Raw genomic sequence first — 21,549 nt, 5'->3', positions numbered from 1 at the left:
TATTTATTTATTTATTTATTTATTGGACTTACATACCGCCCCATAGCACTACAAGCACTCTCCGGGCGGTTTACAATTTTTAATTATACAGGCTACACATTGCCCCCCCAGCAAGCTGAGTACTCATTTTACCGACCTCGGAAGGATGGAAGGCTGAGTCAACCTTGAGCCGGCTACCTGGGATTTGAACCCCAGGTCGTGAGCACAGTTTTTAGCTGCAGTACAGCGTTTTAACCACTGCGCCACGAGACTCCTTGTGTTCTCACTTCTTAAAAAACAGCCCTGACCATTGCTTTGTGTTTGGGTGAGAAATGGCAAACTGATGAAAAAAGGAATCAGTTTCTGGGATTGTCCATTGCTTGGTGTCCCTATGTAAATTGCAATAAACCTGAGATAATACTTTCCATGTAAACAACAAAACAAAAAAATAAAAAACACAAAGGTATTAGGGCAAAACAGATTTATTTCACTGTGAATCTTCATGGATTATAATCCTTTTGTTGAGATGTTTATCTTCAAATATTTTCTTCCATTTTCCCTGCAAACGTAACCTGCTAATGGCAGCCTTAAACTGTGGCTTCATATAATATGAAATCAAGAGATTTTTTTAAAACATACTTTTTCCTCAGTTGAATACCTAATACAATGGCGCACCGCTTAACGATTACCCCGCTCCACGATGAAATTGCTTAACGATCAGGTTTTTGCAATCGCAATAGCGATCACAAAACAATGTTTAAATAGGGAAAATCTGTGTGACAATGATTGGTTCCCTGCTTTGGGAACCGATTTTTCACTTTACGATGATCAAAACAGCTGTTCGTCGGGTTTTCAAAATGGCTGCTCACTGTTCAAAATAGCTCCCTGCTGTGTTTAGGGCGGACTTTTCACTTTACAGGCACCAGAAAATGGCCGCCCTATGGAGGATCTTCACTGGACACTGAGGTATTTTGCCCATTGGAATGCATTGAGCGGTTTTCAATGCATTTCAATAGGCTTTTTACTTTCGCTTGACGATGACTTCGTTCCACAGCAATTTTGCTGGAACGGATTATCGTCGTCAAGTGAGGCACCACTGTACAGATAGACAGAGATACTGTATCTTAGAGCATATGTATAGTAGCCTAGTGTATTACTGGGCTACAGGTACAGAATTACAACATACGAAGGAGTGGGTCTTGTGGCCTTTGTTCTGCCTCCTTGTATGTTGTATGTAGGGTTCACTACTATCTGCAGTTTCAGGCATTCATAGTAGATTGTGGAACAGGTCCCCCACAGATATGGAGGTCCTACTGTACACTCAGCTCCTAGTTCTTCTTGCATTATCTTTTATTGTTGTGTTATCTTTCAAAATACTAGAACTTAGAGTCATCCACCGAAGCTGAACTATACAGTGGAACCTCTACTTAAGAACTTAATCCGTTTTGGAATGGTGTTCTTAAGTTGAAACGTTCTTAAGTTGAAGCAAAATTTCCCATAGGAATGGACTGAAAACCAATTAATCCGTTCTGGCTGTTTTTTTTTTGTTTGTTTGTTTGTTTTGTTATGTAGAGGTGCGTTCGTACATTGAAGCATTAGTTCCCATAGGAAGTAATGCCAAGCTGGTTAATACGTACTCTACCACTAGGGGGAGAATTTTTTTTAACCTAAGATGACCTGTTAAAAAAAAGAGCAGGAAAGGTTTTTTTTCCTGTTCTTATCTTGGATTTCTGTTCTCAAGGAGAAACAAAATTTAGCAAATGGAGCTGTTCTTAAGTTGGATTGTTCTTAAGTAGGGACGTTCTTAAGTAGAGATCCCACTGTAAGTGACTGAGGAGGGATAAGACAGTAGACTTCACCACCATAAGATGTAATGATGGCTGTCAGCTTAGAAAGAAATTGAATACTGTATATTGGCTGAAATTCTGTTACTTAGTGGAAGAAAATTCAGAATTTTCAAATCTCTTTCTTGCTGGCAAATAAAGGCTGTGATTTATGAGGATGGTGCACAAGTGGCTTAGTGTGTGTGCGAGCACCTCCTGAGTGTTCTTTATTTTCCAGCTAGAACAGACTGAAAGTTACAAAGCTTCTTAAACTAAGGAATAGGATTTCAGGCATTAGGTTGGAGGATAACACTATAGGTACAAGTCGGGAGGCAAAGCTTGGTCGCAGTGAAGCCAGCAGCTGCCGGGAACAGCTCCCAGGAAAAGCTGGAACCGCCTGGTCTGGGGTCCCTCTAGAAATGGGGGAACCGAAGGGGAGACCAGGAGAGCTCTCTCTGAAGCAGTTGGTGGGCTCCAGAAGGTGGAAGATTGGGCAGCAACCTGATTTTTCTTCCCTCTGAAAATTCACCCGAGCACAGATTAGAGAACGGGAAGCCATTTTCTGGCAGAATAGCTGTGAGTAACTCCACCCCCATTCTCCGAGGAGAGGAGGAAAAAACTACGGATGAAAATATACAATAACAAAGTAAGCCTTTGATTTATGAATAGCCTCATTAAGATGCAAAAGAAACTAGAGTGAAAATATTTGACAGAAAGAAGAGAAAGGAGCAGTGAGTCGTGCTTGTCAGCCTGCTTCTTCAAAGCAAAAGTGACTCTTAAACAGTAAGCTCTTAAATAGCAGGCTGGCTCAAGGTCACACAGAAGCAGTGAGATGGAAAAAAATTGTGTTTCTGGAAAAATCCCAGAGAAAATACTACAGAACAGGCTTTAAGGGACTGAAATCTTGTGAATGCTGTTTAGTCTGGATCTTTCTTCCCAGATTGTGTGGGACTCTGAAAATAAAATCTTGCTTTTGGGGAAGGAGGACTATGCTTTTGCAAATAAAAAAAGCAGACTGTGAATTATCAGTGTGGCAACACAATAAGCTAGACTGAGGAGCTGGGGAAACCAGGACTGCAGTCTGACGAATGGGGCTTTAATAGCAGAAGCTTGCTCTGTCTTAGAAGGAGGAATAAATCTTCGGGAGTAAGAAAATGGACAGTGAATTATCAGCGAGACAAATGCAACCGAATAGACCAATGAGCTAGGAAAACCAGGACTGGAGCTTTGACAGACTACAACAATATCTATTGGAGAGACTGGGTCCATGTGTTTGCTATTTAGTCTGGACTTTTCTTGGTTGGACTGTGTGGATTCTGAAAATACTGCCACGGTTGTAATTCAAATTGTTGGGCTAAAAGTTGAGCTATGTAATAGGCAGCCAAAACATCACATGTCTGCACAGCTGGGCAGTGAGTCATCAGCCAATGGTGTGATGGAGGGTGGAACTTAAGGGGAGGAGCCGGTATAAAAAGGGGGGTGAAGAGTGTGTGGGGAATAGAGATTAGAGATAGAGATTAGAGATGAGAGCTTGGATTTAGGGTTTAAAAGTGATTGTTATAGTGAGTGAGAGAGCCTGTCAGTGTGAAATAGTCTGTGAGAGCCAGTGATTTATTTACAGTGATTGACTTATTGATTCTTTACCAGTGATTGACTATTTTTATTTCCTGTAATCAATAAACCAGTTTTTGTTTTTCAAAGTTACACTTGTCCTTCGCTTGATTTTCAAGGATAAGTTGGTGGCAGCAGAGTTTAAAATAAAGTAGCAACCACTCTCTCAGGTTTGAGGGTGGCTGTTACAATAAATTGGTGCCAGCGTGTGGGATCCGTGGGATCCAGTGAAGCCTTGCGTGGAAAGGTGCCCAGAGCAGGGGTCTTTAGTCAGGGACGTCTGAGTAAACGCGTGGGTAACCTTCTAGGACTTGTCTCGCGGGAAGCGAGTCTAGTAGAAGGGCGCGGGACCTCAGATTGGGGACTAAGACAGGGAGGCTCTGTGGTGACCATTTCTGTGAAGAGTTGCCCAAAGTAAAAGCTGTGGCAGATTGGCTGGCTTGTCCTGAGTTTAGGGCAAACTCGGAGGGGACAAAGCAGAACCAAGGGCAGTTAGGCTGAGGGAACTCAAAGGCAGCTGAACCTGGGACAAGGGGAAGCTGTGTGTGTGTAAGATTTGTTGCCTAAGGCAGAAGGAAAAATTCTGTTTTGGCGGGAGGTCTAGCTGGAGGCTGAAGCCTGGTAACAGTGGCTAGCTTGCCAGTGCTAGTGGAGCAGCAACTTTATAGCAGACTCACTGACAGGAAAAAAAGTGTACGTTTTAAAATCAAGGCTTGTACGTGGGAACAGAAGCCTGAGAAAAGGAAAATGCCCTTGACCAGGGGAAAGAAAGCTGAACAGAGGCCTTATGAGATGGCAGCTGGGTGAGACAGTGAGAATGGGGATGTGGAGGAAGGATTTACCTCAGCTCAGGAGGGAGAGGCCTCAAGAGAAGACATATCAGAGTTCAGAAGGTTGCAATTGGCCCAAGCACACGAATACAGATTGAAACAGCTAGATATAGAGAAAGAAAAACTGGCATTACAAATGGAGAGGGAGGAAAGACTGAGGCAGAGAGAATTGGATGCCCAGTTAGAGAAAGAGAAAATGGACAGGGAAGAAAGATTAGAGAGAGAACGTATGTCTTTTGAACTCAGGAGGCTAGAATTGTTAAATCAAAACAATAATAACAATAGAGGAGACAACTCTGGGGGAAATCAATTATTTAAAGCAGATCTAAAGAAATTCCAAACCTTTAGAAAAGGAGATGATCCAGAATCATTCCTTGTGATGTTTGAAAGAAGATTTCCAAGTGAGGGTATCTGAAAAGATGATCATATTGAGATCCCAAATTAATGGAGGCCTCGCTGAGATATACGCGGAGATGCCAATTGAATTAATCAAAGATTATCCTGAATTCAAAAAGTTAGTGTTTGCCAGGTATGGCATAAATGCAGAACATCTGAGGCAAAAATTCAGATCACTAACTAAGAAACCTGATGAATCCTATTCACAATTGGGGGCAAACTTGTCTAGATGTTTGGAAAGGTGGCTGTCGCAAGAGGGGGTTCAGACAATGCAGCATCTGAAGGATATTATGGGATTAGAACAGTTTTATTCCCTCTTACATGGTGAACTAAAATATTTGGTCAAGGACAAGCGACCCAAGAATTTGAAAGAAGCAGGAGAGGTTGCTGCTTTCATCTCCCAGATACGAAAAACAAGCTTTTCTGGGGGGCAAAGTATGAGGAAAACCTGGGAGGACTCTAATAAATCTCCTAGAGGACAGTTTAAAGACCAGCAGAAGGTTGGCGGCCATTTTGTGGGAAAAGCCTCAGAACAGAGCCAAGCCAGAGGGCAAAATTTGGAGGGAAAAGTAGTAAAAGGGGATGGAAATGAACAATGGAGTGCTCAGATCTGCTTCAAATGTAATGAGAAAGTTCACATTGCATCCCAGTGTGGTAAAGGCAGAGAAGATAGAGAATTTTTACCACAGAAAGTACATTTAAATAAGCCTAAAGCAGTTTACTGTGTCCAACAGAGACAAGTTAATACAACTGGGGAGGAGTCAGTCTCCATGGCAACACAAACTGAGTTCTCTACACCAGACGATGATATTGAATCTAATATTCCTTTGGCAGAGATCAGGCATTGCTTTTTGATCAGAAAGGATCACAAATTATTTAAAACGGCTGGGGACAATATTTGTATTTTAGGTAACAAATACATGGCTCTGAAAGATTCCTGCTCACAGGTGACCCTATGTCATCCAGATATTGTACTACAGAAATACGTATTACCAGAAGAACACATGGCAGTGAAAGTAACAGGACAAGAAACTATTATCTTGCCTGTGGCTGAAGTGCCAATTAGTTATCGGGGATGGTAGGGAAATTGGCGTGTAGGAATTTCCTCACAGTTACCATCGGCTGTTTTAATTGGTACAGACCTCACTGAGCATGTTTAAAAAGTTATGGTTATAACACATTCACAACATGAGCAGACAGAGACAGATGAGGAAAAGAGTGACAGTCAGGGGGAAGAAATGAATGACAATAGAAACACAGCTGAGATATTTACACTTGATATGTCACAATACTTTTTCCCAAGAACAGCAAGCAGATTCCACATTAAAAAGCTGCTTTGAGAAAGTGTCTGGAATACAGTTAACCCCTGAAACACCTGAAACATTCCACATTAAGCAGGGATTACTGTACAGAGAAACACTGGTAACCCCCTTAAAAGGGGGCAAAGATATTCGAAAGCAGTTGGTGGTGCCTGTAGGGTGCCACCGGATGATATTGGAAGGGGGACATTCTGACATATTTGCTGCACATCTAGGGATCAATAAAACCAAACAAATAATAACGCAAAACTTCTATTGGCCAGAGATAGGAAAGCAGATTAAAAGTTTCTGCCAGAGTTGCGATATTTGCCAGAGACAGGGTAATAACTGGGACAAAACAAGGCAAAGTTGTGTCCATTACCCGTAATCTCTACCCCATTTCAATGTATTGGCATGGATATTATAGGGCCGTTGCCCAGGGTCACAAAAAGGGAAAACAGATTTATCCTTACTGTGGTGGACCATGCCCCACGATACCCAGAGGCTATTCCCCTTAGTAATATTGAGACTCATACAGTGGGTGATGCCCTGCTGAGTTATATGAGTCGAATGGGCTTTGCTTCAGAGATGGTGACTGACCTAGGAACATCTTTCACCTCAGAACTCATGCAGAGACTAGGGCAAATATGTGTTATCAAACATTTAAGTACTTCCCCATATCATCCGCACTCTAATGGGTTAACAGAAAAATTTAATGGTACCGATGCGCATGAGTAGAGCCTATTCTGCTGAAAACCTTAATAATTGGGACCAGAGGGAAGCAAGTACCTTGACAGATGGTACAACACTAACCTCTGATTACCCTGTGAAATCTGTGACTGACCGAGGTCTGATATATGGAGATGGAGTGCAGTCAATAGAGCATGTTCAGAGTGCTGTCGCACTTACACTTTCACCAGGAGGCCAGGAATCATTCTCTGCGGCTGAAATTGTTACTGTATCAGCAAAGAGGCTGCAGAGAGATGTTTCCATGGTTACTCAGCTGGAGAGTGTTGTTGGAGCTGATCTAGTGCTGATGAGAGCCCCAACTAAAATTGGTTTAACTCAAAAGCAGATAAATGAATTAAAAGATGTGGTTACAAAGTACCAACATGTTTTCCCTAACAAGCTTGGGTTAGCCAAGGGAGTGGTGCCCAAGTTAGATACAGGATATGCACCCCCACAAGCCGTGATTCCATATAGAGTCACTGGGACATATGTTGGCAAAGTGTGGCAAAGATTAAAGGTAGTAGGGCTAACAGTGAAAGCAAGCAAATGCCAGCTGGGCAGCCCTGAAATGAAGTACTTAGGACATGTGGTAGGGGGAGGTGTAATCAAACCCCTGGAAGCAAACGTAGATACTATAAATAGTTGGCCTAGACCCACCACCAAGAAGAAAGTTAGATCTTATCTTGGGCTGGTAGGCTACTATAGAAGATTTATCCCTAGGTTCAGCGAGATAGCAGCGCCACTGACGGAACTGATGTGCAAGAAGAGTGCTGACAACATCCAGTGGTCCAGTAGCTGCGAGGAGGCGTTTGGGAAGCTGAAGGAACCGTTAGTCACCAATCCCGTGTTGCGAGCTCCAGACTTCGATCATGAGTTTACCATCTTCACAGATGCGTCCAACTCTGGGTTAGGAGCCGTGCTGTGCCAGAGTGACGACTGCGGAGACCTTCATCCGGTTGCCTACCTGAGCAAGAAGCTACAGAAAGGGGAAAGACACCTGTCCATCATCTAGAAGGAGTGTCTTGCCATTTTGTTTGCAGTCCAGAAACTGAAACCATACATCTGGGGGAGACATTTCATCCTCTGTACTGACCACTCCCCAACGTTGTGGCTAAGGACTATGAAGGCTAACAACAGTAAACTTATGAGGTGGGCTTTGATCTTACAGGACTTCGACTTTGAGGTTAGAGTGGTCAAAGGGACTCAGAACTGTGCTGCGGATGCCCTCTCTAGATGACCCGACAACTGAAGATGGAAAAGAAAAATTGGACTCTAAGAATGGTTTAAAGTGTTTATAATGGTGATTTCTGTAAAGTTAATAAAGTTGATGAAAATTAATGGTAAAATATAAGGTGATAAGGTAAAGTATATTGTTGGAATTAATAAAAATGCTTAGAGTATAAGGAATAATAATTGTTTAAAGTGTTTGAAAGTAAAAAGAAGGTAATTGTTATATTGTATGATTTTTTTCCTATTGAACAGTTAAATATGTTGGTAAGTGTGAGTGGAATGTTGGAGTAATGTAATTTTTATGTATTGCTCCTCGTTGTTTTTGGAGAAAAGCACTTTAGCTTTCCCCCACAAAACAACTTATTAAGAGGGGAGGTATTGTAACGGGCAGCCAAAACATCACCTGTCCATCACAGCTGGGCAGTGAGTCATCAGCCAATGATGTGATGGAGGGTGGAACTTAAGGGGAGGAGCCGGTATAAAAAGGGGGGTGAAGAGTGTGTGGGGAATAGAGATTAGAGATAGAGATTAGAGATGAGAGCTTGGGCTGAGGGTTTAAAAGTGATTGTTAGTTATAGTGAGTGAGAGAGCCTGTCAGTGTGAAATAGTCTGTGAGAGCCAGTGATTTACCGTATTTACAGTGATTGACATTGATTCTTTACCAGTGATTGACTATTTTTATTTCCTGTAATCAATAAACCAGTTTTTGTTTTTCAAAGTTACACTTCTCCTTCGCTTGATTTTCAAGGATAAGTTGGTGGCAGCAGAATTAAAAATAAAGTAGCAACCACTCTCTGAGGTTTGAGGGTGGCTGTTACAACCTATATATTCAGGGAGGACATATTCAGGGGAGGTATATGATGATGGGTTTGGTTTGTTGATAAAATAGTGGAAACTAAAAATATTATTTATACAAACCATACGCATTGGAAAGATGGAAATCACCTCCGAAATCTTTAAATATCAACTGTTGGGATTTTTGCCAGATAAAGAATGGCAGGTTACCATGCAAATGACAATAACAACAGGATTTCAACAGGTAAATGAGCGTCTCAACCAGGTGGAAGATCTGATGAAAGCGAAACCATCAGATGTTACACAACAGTTAAAGGAAACTGTACTAACTCCAGAACTGTTTTTATTGAGTGCGATCCCAGGTAACATAGATGAGATTAATAGTTACCCTGTGAGCTATTTAGCTACAATAGTCAGAAAAGGTGATGTTAAAATCAGATTACTGTCCTGGATTCAACCCTATATCCACCAAACTAGAAGAAAACAGAGTCACGGAAACAAAAGAAGTGTACTGAGAAAATATGGGAAGTGATAGAAATCGATACCTGTTCAGGCATGTTGAACGTATGTCCAAGACAGAAGGAAATTGAAAGAAGGGATGTATTTTACAATTGGTCTCGGTTTCCTGATAATGTTGGAGTAACTTAGATTTAAACTAAAACATAAATGTAAGCTGATAGTTAGAGGGTAATCAAAGAGCAAAAAAAAAAAAAGAGTAGAAAGTTGCTTTTTTATTGAAAAATGAATAGATTGTATGCTTGTATATTTAACGTGAATAGATTGGATGATTATATATTTTGTGCTCTCCTATCCTTAAAACCCTTTTCCCATCCCCTCCACTTCCTTTTACCTTTTGTATTCCCTACCCTATTCCTAGAAGTTTTAAAAAATAAAAATAAAAAAAGACTATAGGTACAAAGTCATTATACCTATATGTTACCCTCCACTATGAGATGCAGTTGTTGGAGATTTTGCCCTCACATCCAGCTTGTGGACTTCCTACAGGCAACTGATTAGCAATTCAGCCGTGTGTGACAGCATAATGCAATGCCTCTACATGACGGAATGGATATATCTGGCTATTGTCTGGGTTAAGTTCCTTATTAGTGCCATTCAGCAGTGAGCCCTAACAATGTCATCTGGGTATACCCTGGCATATATGGCATATGTGCTTTTTAACATTTTACTGTATCACACTCTTTTGTACTGTATGCCAATAAAGGTTCTGAAACAGAAACTGATTACCAACTGTGAACAGAACAATTGTCTCCAGAATCCTTTAGCATTAGGGCCAAATTATACATTACAACAGCCCCCTCATCAGCGTTCAATGCATATGATTCAGGCAGAACTTTGCAGATGAGAAATCAGACTTTCAAACAAAGCTGAACACTTAGCCTCCGAAGACCATTAATAGGCATCCTTTAGTTTCGAGAGACTATAGTAACATGCTCTGTATGGAGGACTTCGACTCTGTATGCGAAGCTGGAGTGTCCTCTCCAGAGCACGAAGCCTGGGTAAAATAATACGGAGGATAAGCTGTTACCCAAGCAGCAAATCCCCCCTCTCCACATCGCTGAAATAGTCCAATGGAAAGGCAAGAGCCAATACAACTGGTTCCAGCTATGTCACAGGAGCTGCCAGAACGACACAAAATGCCTCCGGGACTCCGGCTCCGGATTTTGCCCCGAGGTTTACTCCTGAAGCCTTTTCCATCAGTGGATATAGCCACAAGGCAATGGAGGTTTGGAATCTGAGTTTTCCTTCTCCTAGATGAGCTGCCTACCTATCACTAGCTTAATTAAAAATAAGGAATTAAGAATTTCAGGAGCATCTTTAAAGAAAATGAGTAGTTGACTATTAGTACAAGGATGCCTTGAAGTTTTTTAGAATAAAGTTATTTTTAAGCTCCTGCCCACTACTCTAGGATCCCCGCTGAAAGCCTCCTGAGTTCCTGCCTGACACTCTATCCACTATGACACCATAGCTGTAAACAGGTCATATAACCCACCTTCAACCCGCAACTTGACCTAACAGGAAGATCCATCCTGACCAGATGAAGGCTCAGCCTGACAACTGCCTCTCAGTTTGCAGAAATACAGACCAGATTGTGACCTCATTCTGACATCGGAGGATTCTGACCTATGGCTGGGCTGGTTAGGAGAATTGTGGGAGCTGCAGTCAAAGAAAGCAACTTTATCAAGCCCTGCTTGGCATGTGATGAGCTTGCCCAAGGCGACACAGGCCAGCTCTTCCTCCCTGAAGGCACACTGGGAAATCCAATTCCCAACCTCTGGCTCCACAACCACCCTTCACAACTATACCCAAAGAAACCTTTAGGGTGACCCAAAAGCCTGCTTCCGGTAGAAAAGCAAAGGCACAGATCCCAAACCCTGGGAATCACTTGTTACCTGAAGTGCGACATCCTCAGTCACAGGACATATTTTCCCGATCATAAGCTTAATTTACACTCAGGAATGTATAATTTCAGGAGCATCTTTAAAGAAAATGGGTAGCTGACTATTAGTACAAGGGGGCCTTGAATCTTTTCAGTATAAAGTTATATTTTAAGCTCCTATCCACTCCTCTAGGTTCCTCACTGAAGGCCTCCTGAATTCCTGCCTGACACTCTATCCACTATGACACCATAGCTGTAAACATGTCATATAACCCACCTTCAACCCGCAACTTGACCTAACAGGAAGATCCATCCTGACCAGTTGAAGGCTCAGCCTGACTGTTAACTGCCTCTCAATTTGCAGAGAAACAGAACTTCTCCAGGTTGTGACCTCATTCTGACATTGTAGGATTCTAATCAATGGATAGGCTGGTTGGGAGAATTGTGGGAGCCGCTGCAAAGGAAAGCAGGATAATTTGCAAGCCCCTAATCATCGCAGAAATAGCAAGTGGATGAGAGGAATCAACAGCACATTCACACACGTCTCCCACAAAAGAAAAGTTCCTGCTGTGGCAATCATTTGCTTTTTCCTGCTAAAGAACTCCTTCCTATGTCAGAAGAGCTCCCACTTCTGAACATACAGTTTGGCCCTGATCCAGCAGGGCTTTATATGTCCCTATGTTCAAGGCACAACAGTTGTGCTACAGAAGATTCTTCTGTTGCTGAAAAGATAATGGAAGAAACTCCAAAGCACAACGGGCTATTCTTCCTAGCCATTTCTGTATCACCATTTTGAAAACTACACATTGCCAGTACGAGGAAGAGGCACAGTGTTGACCCTGGACTTCTGGGTCACATCAGAACACAGGAAAGAGTCACAAATTGCAGTATCTTCCATACCATGTAGATAACATTAGGCCTTTTCAATGGCTTCCCTATCTTTGAAAAAAGCAAAGGTCAGATAGCTTTCTTAGACATAAAGAATGTTAAACTATCCAAAAGAGCTCTTGTATCAGTATAGTGATTTAGAAGTTCAATTCGCTACTGTGCCTCCTTGACAGAGGCTGGATTCGATCCATGGGGTCCCTTCTAGCACTCCAGCTCTAAGATGATGATGATGTATGCTATAGCACAACCAAAAATTGACTGGGCCTAGGTCTGCAACATACTAGACGCAAGTATTAATATCATTCTACAATTTCCACTACCTGATTTATTTCCTCATTTGAGTACTTGGCCACACCAATAATGCTAAGTCTCTATGAAGAATCAACCTTCAGATCTATTAAAATGTTTGATCAGGAGATGATAAAAAAAAACTTCTGCATTATACAGCCCAGCCACAAATATACAATACTTTTTTTCATTCAGAAGATTTCTAATTTTGATAGTCACTAAAAGGTTTCTCCCTCTTTTCTACATGATGAAGAATATTTCTAAGTGCTGGAAGCACTTAGGAATCTGTCACAAATGAGAAAGATTCCCATCCAAAATTTCTTCCTCAGCCTCATGTCTTGTACCCCATATCTTGTCAGCAATTCCCAAGCTGAGTTGTTACTATGAAATTGGAGCACTGACATTCCAAGATGTCAACCACCTTCTAATTTCAACACTGAAACAAATGCAACATGTCAGAACAGTTTTATGAAATGCTTCATTTAGTCTGAGGCAGCATTTCTGATGGAAAAACATGGGATTGGGGTGGAGAATTAAACCAAGCCTAATTATATCCTCATTACTAATTTCATGAAAACATGCTTCTACTATGGTCCAAACCTCAACAGTACACAGATGTTGTTTCACTTCCAGTGTAACAATTTTTTTAAAAATTGAGGAATCACATTCCAGGCAGAGTGGGATTCACAAACTGAGTCCTCAGATTTATACAGTGAACAAAATCTAATAGGCAGTCCTTGTCTTAAGAAATCACTTTAAGGTTTCCCTAAGGTTTCTAGCATAATTTTGTTTGACCTTTAATTAAAAAGACTGCCACAATGGGGCCCTTGGGTCATCACTTAAGACAGGTTTTACTGTGCATTTGTAAATGCACGTTTGCAAACGGTGCAGGAAACACACACTGAACAAACAAAACACCAACACAAAGTATTGCAGTAAAAATGCAGAGTTTTTAAGATCTGCCATCAACTCCACTTGGTATATCCAATGTATGCATTTTCTTTTATGTTAATTAGGCACATGTTAGCTCTAGCTTGAATAATATTTTCACACTCACTTAGAGAAATGTATATCCTAGACAATTAGGGCACAGAGCAGTGTGGCAGCCTACTCTGTTTTACATTTACAAATTCACAACGGTATTTTGAACTGACATCTTCGCCTGTAATTAAACTGTGTACTTGTATAAACTATTTTGTTATTATAAATTATTTTTTAAGTCATGTTAACAAATGTCTGAGTTTTCCTCATGGTATTCACTGCGTCACAATTTAATATTTTCAATGGAGAAACTGTGGTCGTATCCACATGAGGTGGGCTGGATAAAACCCTTGGTCATGTGTATTTTTAACAAATATTTAAATCAGAACACCACATTCTCCCATACAATAGAGTCAAGCTATATGGGAATTTAGAATGGTTAACTGGACAGCCAAGTACAGTGGTGCCCCGCTTGATGATTACCTCGTTAGATGAGGAAATCGCTCGACAACTAGTTTTTTGCAATCGCTATTGCGATCGCAAAACGATGATTGAATGGTTTTTTTTCATTTCCCGATGATTGGTTCCCTGCTTTGGGAACCGATTTTTCGCTTAACGACAATCAAAACAGCTGATCGTCGGGTTTTCAAAATGGCCGCCCGCTGTGTAAAATGGCTCCCCGCTGTGTTTTAGGATGGATTCCTCGCATTACAGGCACTGGTAAATGGCCGCCCTATGGAGGATCTTCGCTGGACGCAGAGGTATTTCGCCCATTGAAACGCATTGAGCAGTTTTCAGTGCATTTTAATGGGCTTTTTACTTTCACTTGATGACTATTTCGTTCTACAGCAATTTTGCTGGAACAGATTATCCTCGTCAAGCGAGGCACCACTGTAGCTGATTTAAAATCAGCCGAACACTTTGAAAGATGTGGGTCAAAATCCATGCCCTACAATATTTCTTACCATTCAGAACACAAGAAATCATAGAATCATACAATGATGAAGTTGGAAGGAGCCTATAAGGCCATCGAGTCCAACCTCCGGCTCAATATAGGAATATAAATCAAAGGATATCTGCCAGGTGCTAAATTTCTCTTGAATGGCTCCAGTGATGGAGCACTCACCACTCTTGAGGTACAGTGGTGCCTCGACTTACAAATGTCCCTACTTACGACCATTTTGAGTTACGACCAGCTCCCTCCGCAAAATTTTGCTTGTATTTGTGACCAGAGATTCCACTTATGAACAGAAAAAGGCAGGGAGAAAAGGTGGGAAATTCAAATTTCTAACTATAGGTGGCGACGAGCCTGCTTCTTTGTAACTCTTTCACCCCAGCAGTTAGAGAGAGTGCGTCATTGTCAGATGCTTGGGACTGCCTCCTTCTGCTTCTGAGAGAGAGTGTGTGTGTGTTTGCAGGGAGGTTTCGGGCTGCCTGGTAAGGTAAGGTGCTTTTTAAAACTGTTCTGGGTGTTCTTGCATCTTGGTTTTGAGCTGGGGGGGTTATGTTTCTGTGCTGTGTTACGAGCCTCCATCCATAGTTTTTCAGACACTCTGTCCACCAAATCTAGTTCCTTAAATTTGTTCTTCACTTCCACTGTGTATTCATAAGGAATTTGGTTTAGGTTATACCTGACTAGCCCAGTGGTTTTTCCTACTTTCTTCAATTTAAGCTTGAATTTTTCTATAAGAAGCTGATGATCAGAGCCACAATTAGTTCCAGGTCTTGTTTTTGCTGACTGTACAGAGCTTCTCGCAGAGAACATAATCAATCTGATGATGTCCATGTGTAGAGTCGCCTCTTGTGTTGTTGGAAAAGAGCGTTTGTGATGACCAGCTTGTTCTCTTGACAAAACTATTATTATTTATTTGTTTGTTTTTTTGATTGATTGATTTTACCCCGCCCCTCTAGACCATGTCTATTAGCCTTTACCCTGCTTCGTTTTGAATTCCAAGGCAAAACTTACCTGTTGTTCCTTTTATCTCTTGACGCCCTACTTTAGCATTCCAGTCCCCTATACAATAAGAACATCTTTCTTTGGTGTCAGTTCTAGAAGGTGTTGTAAGTCTTCACAGAATTGGTCAATTTCTGCCTCTTCAGCATTGGTGGTTGGTGCATAAACTTGGATTATTGTGATGTTGAAAGGTCTGCCTTAGATTCGTATTGAAAGCATTCTATAATTTTTGAGATTATATCCTAGTACAGCTTTTCCCACTCTTGTTGACTATGAAGGCTACTCCATTTCTTGTACAGGATTCTTGCCCACAATAGTAGATATGATAATCGTCTGAATTGAATTCACCCGTTCCAGTCCATTCTAGTTCACTGATGCCCAGAATGTCAATGTTTATTCTTGCCATCTCCTGTTTGACCACATCCAGCTTACCAAGGTTCATCGATCTTACATTTCAGGTTCCTTTGCAGTATTTTTCTTTGCAGCATCAGACTTTCCTTTCACTTCCAGGCGCATCCACAGCTGAGCGTCCTTTCGGCTCTGGCCCAACCACTTCAGTAGCTCTGGAGCTACTTGTCCTCTGCTTTTCCTCAGTAGCATGTTGGATGCCTTCTGACCTGAGGGACTCATCTTCCAGTGTCATATCTTTTAGCCTTTTGTTTCTGTCCCTGGAGTTTTCTTGGCAAATATACTGGAGTGGCTTGCCAGTTCCTGCTCCAGGTGTATCGCATTTAGTCAGAACTCTCTGCTTGCCCCTTCACGGATTGCTGCCTTGTCGTGGCAAAGGGGCTTGAGTAATTCAGAGAAGCTATGGGCTAGGCCATGCAGGGACACCCAAGACGAACAGGTTATAGTGGAGAGTTCTGACTAAACGCAAAATCATACATACTGCATCTCAATTTTTAAAAAAATTATAAAGAAGATTGCAGGTTCTTTCTGTTTCTGCTTCCTCTGTTTTTTAGGGTTGTTGCAAACAGGTTGTGTTTATATTTTCTTGGGACACCGGAACAGACTCAATGGCACACTGTTGTTGTTGAAAAACTCCAGGCACAGTCAAAATTATAAAAACATTGACTGGTATTATATAACAGATATAGGTATTAACCAAAAGCCAAACGCAGTATGTATACTGTTCCTAATATTGTCGTCTTTTTATTTTTTTTAATTGTGTGTGTTTGTGATTTCTGAGATCTGCAACTGCTTATAGTACTGTGTGAAGTTTCTTGATATTGTTCCCAAAGCACAAATGACTACGGGGACCACTGAAGTGTATTTCTTCCAGAGGTGAGATGTTTTGGTTGCCAGCTCTCTGTACTTTGTTAGTTTTTCCAATTCTTTATTTTCAACTCTGGCATCTCCTGGAATCGCAATGTCAATGATCCGGACATTTCTCAGTTCTATTAGTACTATGTCTGGTGTGTTCTGTTCAAGGTGTCTGTCTGTTTGGATCCAGAAATCCCACAAGATCTTGACTTCCTCATTTTCTGACATCTTGTCTACCTGATGTTCCCATGGGTTTTTGGAGGCTGGCAAATTATATTTTTTGCATAATGATCATTGCAGTAGCTTTGCCACTCTATCATGTCTAATTCTGTAATCTATTGATGCAATCTTTGAAGATTCGCAGATGAGGTGTAACACAGTTTCATCTTTTTCTGGCAGAGTCAACATTTCCTGTTAGCACTAATTCCTTGGATCTTAACTTTCATCCCGTTTGCTTGTTCTTGGGCAGCAAAAATTAAGTCTTCAATTTCTTTCTTTATGGTCCCCAGTTTTAGCCATGCCCATGTTGAATTATGATCATGCTTTCCATCAATATTTCTCAGGTGTTGTCCATGTAGTGATATATTCCTACAACTGTTTATTTTCAAATTGCTTTTTCTTATATTGAGCCTTTGTTTCTGTTTTCAAAATATTCTCCATTTCCATTGTTCCAGTAATTTTTCTCTGCTTGTACTAATATAATCATTTAGGCTTCTTCTTTCTTCCTCTACTACCTCCTGTATTTGCAATAATCCACGGCCTCCAATTTTTCGTTGTTGTTATTGTTTGTGATTTAAAAATAAATGTGTTGTGTTTCAAACATACAGGATAAATGGCAACTTCAGAGATTTTGCAATAATTCTAACATAATATGTCAAGGTCCAGCTTATATGGTCAACACAACCATATGTTGTTGTGTCTTCTTAAGGACAATAGTTCAGGCTCTAAAGAGGGTGCCTGCCTTAATTATGAATGCTACCATTTGACAGAACTCTCTTACAAACAGAAATCAAGCACATCAGGCAGAGGATGTGTTTTGAAGACAGAGGTTTTATTTGAGAGCACTCAAAACCCACTTCCAGTTCCTATCCCACAGACTGCTGTGAAAGGCTAGTCACTGGATTCTGTTAATTGTATAAATTAGATGTAGAAAAGCACTATGACTTTATGTATCCAAGCGAGTATTTCTGGCCTGTTCTTTGTCAAGAATGTTTCAAGTCCCTTGAGAGAAGGGCACATTGTTACCTTTAATAGCTGTGTACAAGGGAATAAACAGCTCAGCAGCTGAGCTGCTCTCATTCCCAGCTCTACAATGACCAAGCACTTTTAAGGTAACCCCCACCCCACATCCCCAGTGACTCCCTGCCACACAAACCTCAATGAAGACCTTTTACGGCTTAGACTTCCAAACAGGAGGAAGAAGATGAGGAATATGTCTAGAAATAAAGCGCAAAATGGTTATAGATCCCATATGTTTTGGAGATAATCAAGAATCAGACAGGTTGTAAGAAATCATATCACACCAAAGAGCAGATACCTAAATGTACACATTGATTGGCCTAAACACAACTAGGTGAAATGAGATGGATTTAGAACCATCTTTTTCTGTATATTCACTCAGCTCAGCCACTGTGAATCTGTACAAATGGCATAGCAAAGACTATCTGTGTTCTACATATAGGCAGGTCTTGTTGGTTTTTCATTAACATCTTTTCCTGCATGCTACTTTAACAGCTACTTAAGCTGCATTTTCCAGCCTCCTCTGTGTTATATACATTAATGGTGCTTGGCAAACTTTAATAATCTAGACCCTTTGAATGAATGTTAGCCAATTCCTTCCTCAAATTCCTCCAGCCAAGTTTCTCAGTAATTATTGGGGGGGTGCTATTTAATGTAAGTTCTTCTTCCATTAGTACAATAATCTTGTCTTTAAAGAGAAAAAATATACTGTATTCTTCTCATCACAAGCAGTTAGATGTACCAAAATAATTTCATCTACAGTTTATCAAGGCTAACAGAAATAAAAAGCTATCTAGTTTATTATACAAATAAAAAAACAAATTTGATTATCAAAGGGCATATAAACATCACCACCATCAACATTTGCTTCCTCTAAGGGAACCTCAAAAAATCAGAGATTAATGCATGGAGAAGAAAGCACTAGTCTCTTATGGTACATAGAGACAAGACAGACAAATAATGTAAGCTCTAATTACCCCACCCTTTAAAAAAAAAAAAAAAAAACCTTCAGCTTAAGGGCTATAGCTCAGAATTTTCTGCTACAAAATCTGCCTCCTATTAACTGCTATAGACATGCAGACAGTATTACAGTATTTTTAGAGAAAGTCCAGCTCCAAGAACCAACCATGTGCTGTGTGACTGTCAATGAAAGAAAAAGCACACAGACCACTTTGCATTTCACTTTTTCAAACACTCCAGGAGACTGGGGCACCTTCCCAAAAAAGAAAGGCTACATCATTTGGGGTTTTAAGCCAGAAGAGCTTAAGGGGCATTTGTTTGAAAAGTTGCATGTTACATGCTATGCAAAAAGTGGATAGAGACTGGTTTTCCTCATACTATGGCACTTGTTCAGCAAATGTAAATTAACTGAAATAAAACCCTAAAATACATTTATTGTACACATGAAAAAAGAGGAATGCATCAGTTCAGCTACACTTCATTAATTACGTACCACCAAGTTGTTTCTGATTCATGGCAACCCCCTTCCAGGGTTTTCTAGGTACAAAGTACCCAGAAGTAGCTTGCCATTACTTTCTTCTTGGGCAAATCACCCAAGAAACGGGTTGGCTCTTCTCTTAGAATGGTGAGGAATCAAGCTCCTGATTCCAGATGCTCCAGCTCACTGAGCTATCAAGACAGCTAAAACAACACCCAAATTAAGTCTGCAGACTGCATATGAAAGATTGTACCAACAGCTCATCTATCCTCTCTACTGATGTCACAGATGGTTTGAAGTCCTTTGCTTAGAATTGTGATTCTAGTGGTATAAACAGATTAAATCCAATATGACAGTAAACATTATAGCTTTCAAATTCTCTTCCAACTCAAGATTTTAATCTGAGCTAAAAGAGAACTTCATAGCCATCCACTTGTGTCAAAGGCCCTGGGCAGGGGTGGGGGGTGCATTTTACAGAGATGGAGTGTAACCACGTGCCTCTCTCCCTCCTTCTAGGAAGGACGGGGGAGGAATGAGGAGAAACACCACCACTGCAGAAAGAGGTGCAACCGCCACAAGTTAAAGAATTTGGGGCCAATAATATGAGTCAATTTAGATTATGTGGGGTAAAAGGGAGACTCTTGTTCCAAAGTGTTCTATATTTCTGTTTGTACACTTTTGTTTTTTATTAGATTTATCTGGACAATACTGAATCTTCAATTTCTATACTTAAGAACAAATGGATGTATTACATTGCTCTGTGGTTGTACATGAGTTAGCTTCTAGTTTGTGCTAAGAAAAACCCAATCATATAGTGCTGAGAAATAATGATTGGCACAAGGGCAGTTTAAGTCTCACAGAGAAACATAAACTTCAGACTTGAATCCAACGCTCAATCCACTGCCTACATGCAATGCATCTCAGTGGTGGTAAATGAAAGATTATTTTCTTACCATCAACAATATGACTAGATTTGTTTTTGTTTGTCCAGATTGCCAGGTTTGCTCAAGATTATGCACAAGCCCCAAAAGTCAGCCTATGCATTGGCCTTCTTTTGTACAGCAAGAGAACTGACAGGATGTTTATTCTTGGTTTTGGGGGGGGGTTCATCCTCTGAATGGTGTAGTCTGGGTCTGGCTTTTGAAAATGTGAACCTCTGACATTATGTGAGTGACAGAATGTCCCAAGCAGTGGTCAGACTGCATCATAAACACCCAAGATCTCATGTTACCATAAATCACCTTATTGGTTCTTGTCCTTGGTTAATGGTCAGATGGGTTTAAAATAAAGCCGCAAAAAGGTATTTAAAGCATTTGTCTGGATGCTTCCAAAATTTCACAAGTTTAGAAAGGACAATGGAATTTATATTTTTATTTTAATCACAGGGAGTGATGTCCTTTACAAAAAAAAATCACCAGTTTAAAACTGTACAAAACACATGACACAACAGAAATGTAAGGCCCAACAGTGTCAGTTGAAAATGCATTCAACTTTCCTTTCTAATATTTAATATACTAAACAAAATGAGTTGCTAGCATTAGACAGCTCCTCCCTTTATTAAACCCCCTCAAAACAAAAAACCTAAGCCAATAATTCATTTCTTAGCTAAACCTACTCAGCTCAACATCAGAGCCTTTAGAGTGCAAATATATTAGCCGCGACTACAGCAAGTGCCTGTCATGTTGAATAGCACGAGAAAGAGAGATAGTAATTATTGCCGAGAAGCCATTAGAGAGCTTCTTAGTAAAACAAGCTGCTGGAGCAAACTAATGGACTAACAGTCCATTGGTATGTCTTTCCCTATTCCATTTAGCCACATGTCACTCCTATCAAAGCATCCAACACTTACTACACAGGCAGGCCCAGTACAATTACTGAAAGCTGTGACTCTGTGTGTCTGTATATTTTCTTTTTTTTCTTTTTTCTTTTTTTTAGAGGGGTGGGAAGCAGATACAATGAACCAGGCCATCAAAATGGGGAGAAATGAAAAACATAACTTCAAAAATCTAAATGGGAGGGGGGGAGGAGAAGGTTCACCAGCCTCACCCTAGTTTCCAATTATTGCAGTTCAAGCTCTTAGCTTCATCAAAAACAAGTAAGAAAAGGCAAATGTTTTTCTTTTTGATTCTCTGTTGTTTTTCTGTTGGACATTCTGTTGGACTCAATCTATGTTACCGTTGTGTTCATTCAATTCCTCTGTTCTGACCAACTGTTACTATTTTAGCTGTTACGATTTGCAAGCATGGGTATATCGCCCCAAGAAATCAAATAATGATAAAAAGTTGGTAGCATTATTTTAAAAGGATACAAATCAAAACATATATATTATCACACATTACTTACCTAGTAAGCATAATGTTCAGAGGGCAAGCTGCAAAATTCAGCTCCTACTTGCTTATGAGACTATGT

At 40.6% G+C, this 21,549-nt stretch overlaps 1 protein-coding gene across 13 annotated transcripts in view; it reads right to left on the bottom strand.

The window, feature by feature from the left end:
- The window catches only part of BNC2 (basonuclin zinc finger protein 2), a 651,492-nt gene that overhangs the window by 513,279 nt on the left and 116,664 nt on the right, over positions 1–21,549 (bottom strand). The gene's annotated exons all lie outside the window — the stretch shown is intronic.

This window comes from Pogona vitticeps, chromosome 2 (assembly GCF_051106095.1).
Source record: "Pogona vitticeps strain Pit_001003342236 chromosome 2, PviZW2.1, whole genome shotgun sequence".
Classification (NCBI taxonomy): Eukaryota; Metazoa; Chordata; class Lepidosauria; order Squamata; family Agamidae; genus Pogona; species Pogona vitticeps.
The sequence above is the reverse complement of the archived record's forward strand: the minus strand, read 5'-3'. Positions and strand labels throughout refer to the sequence as shown.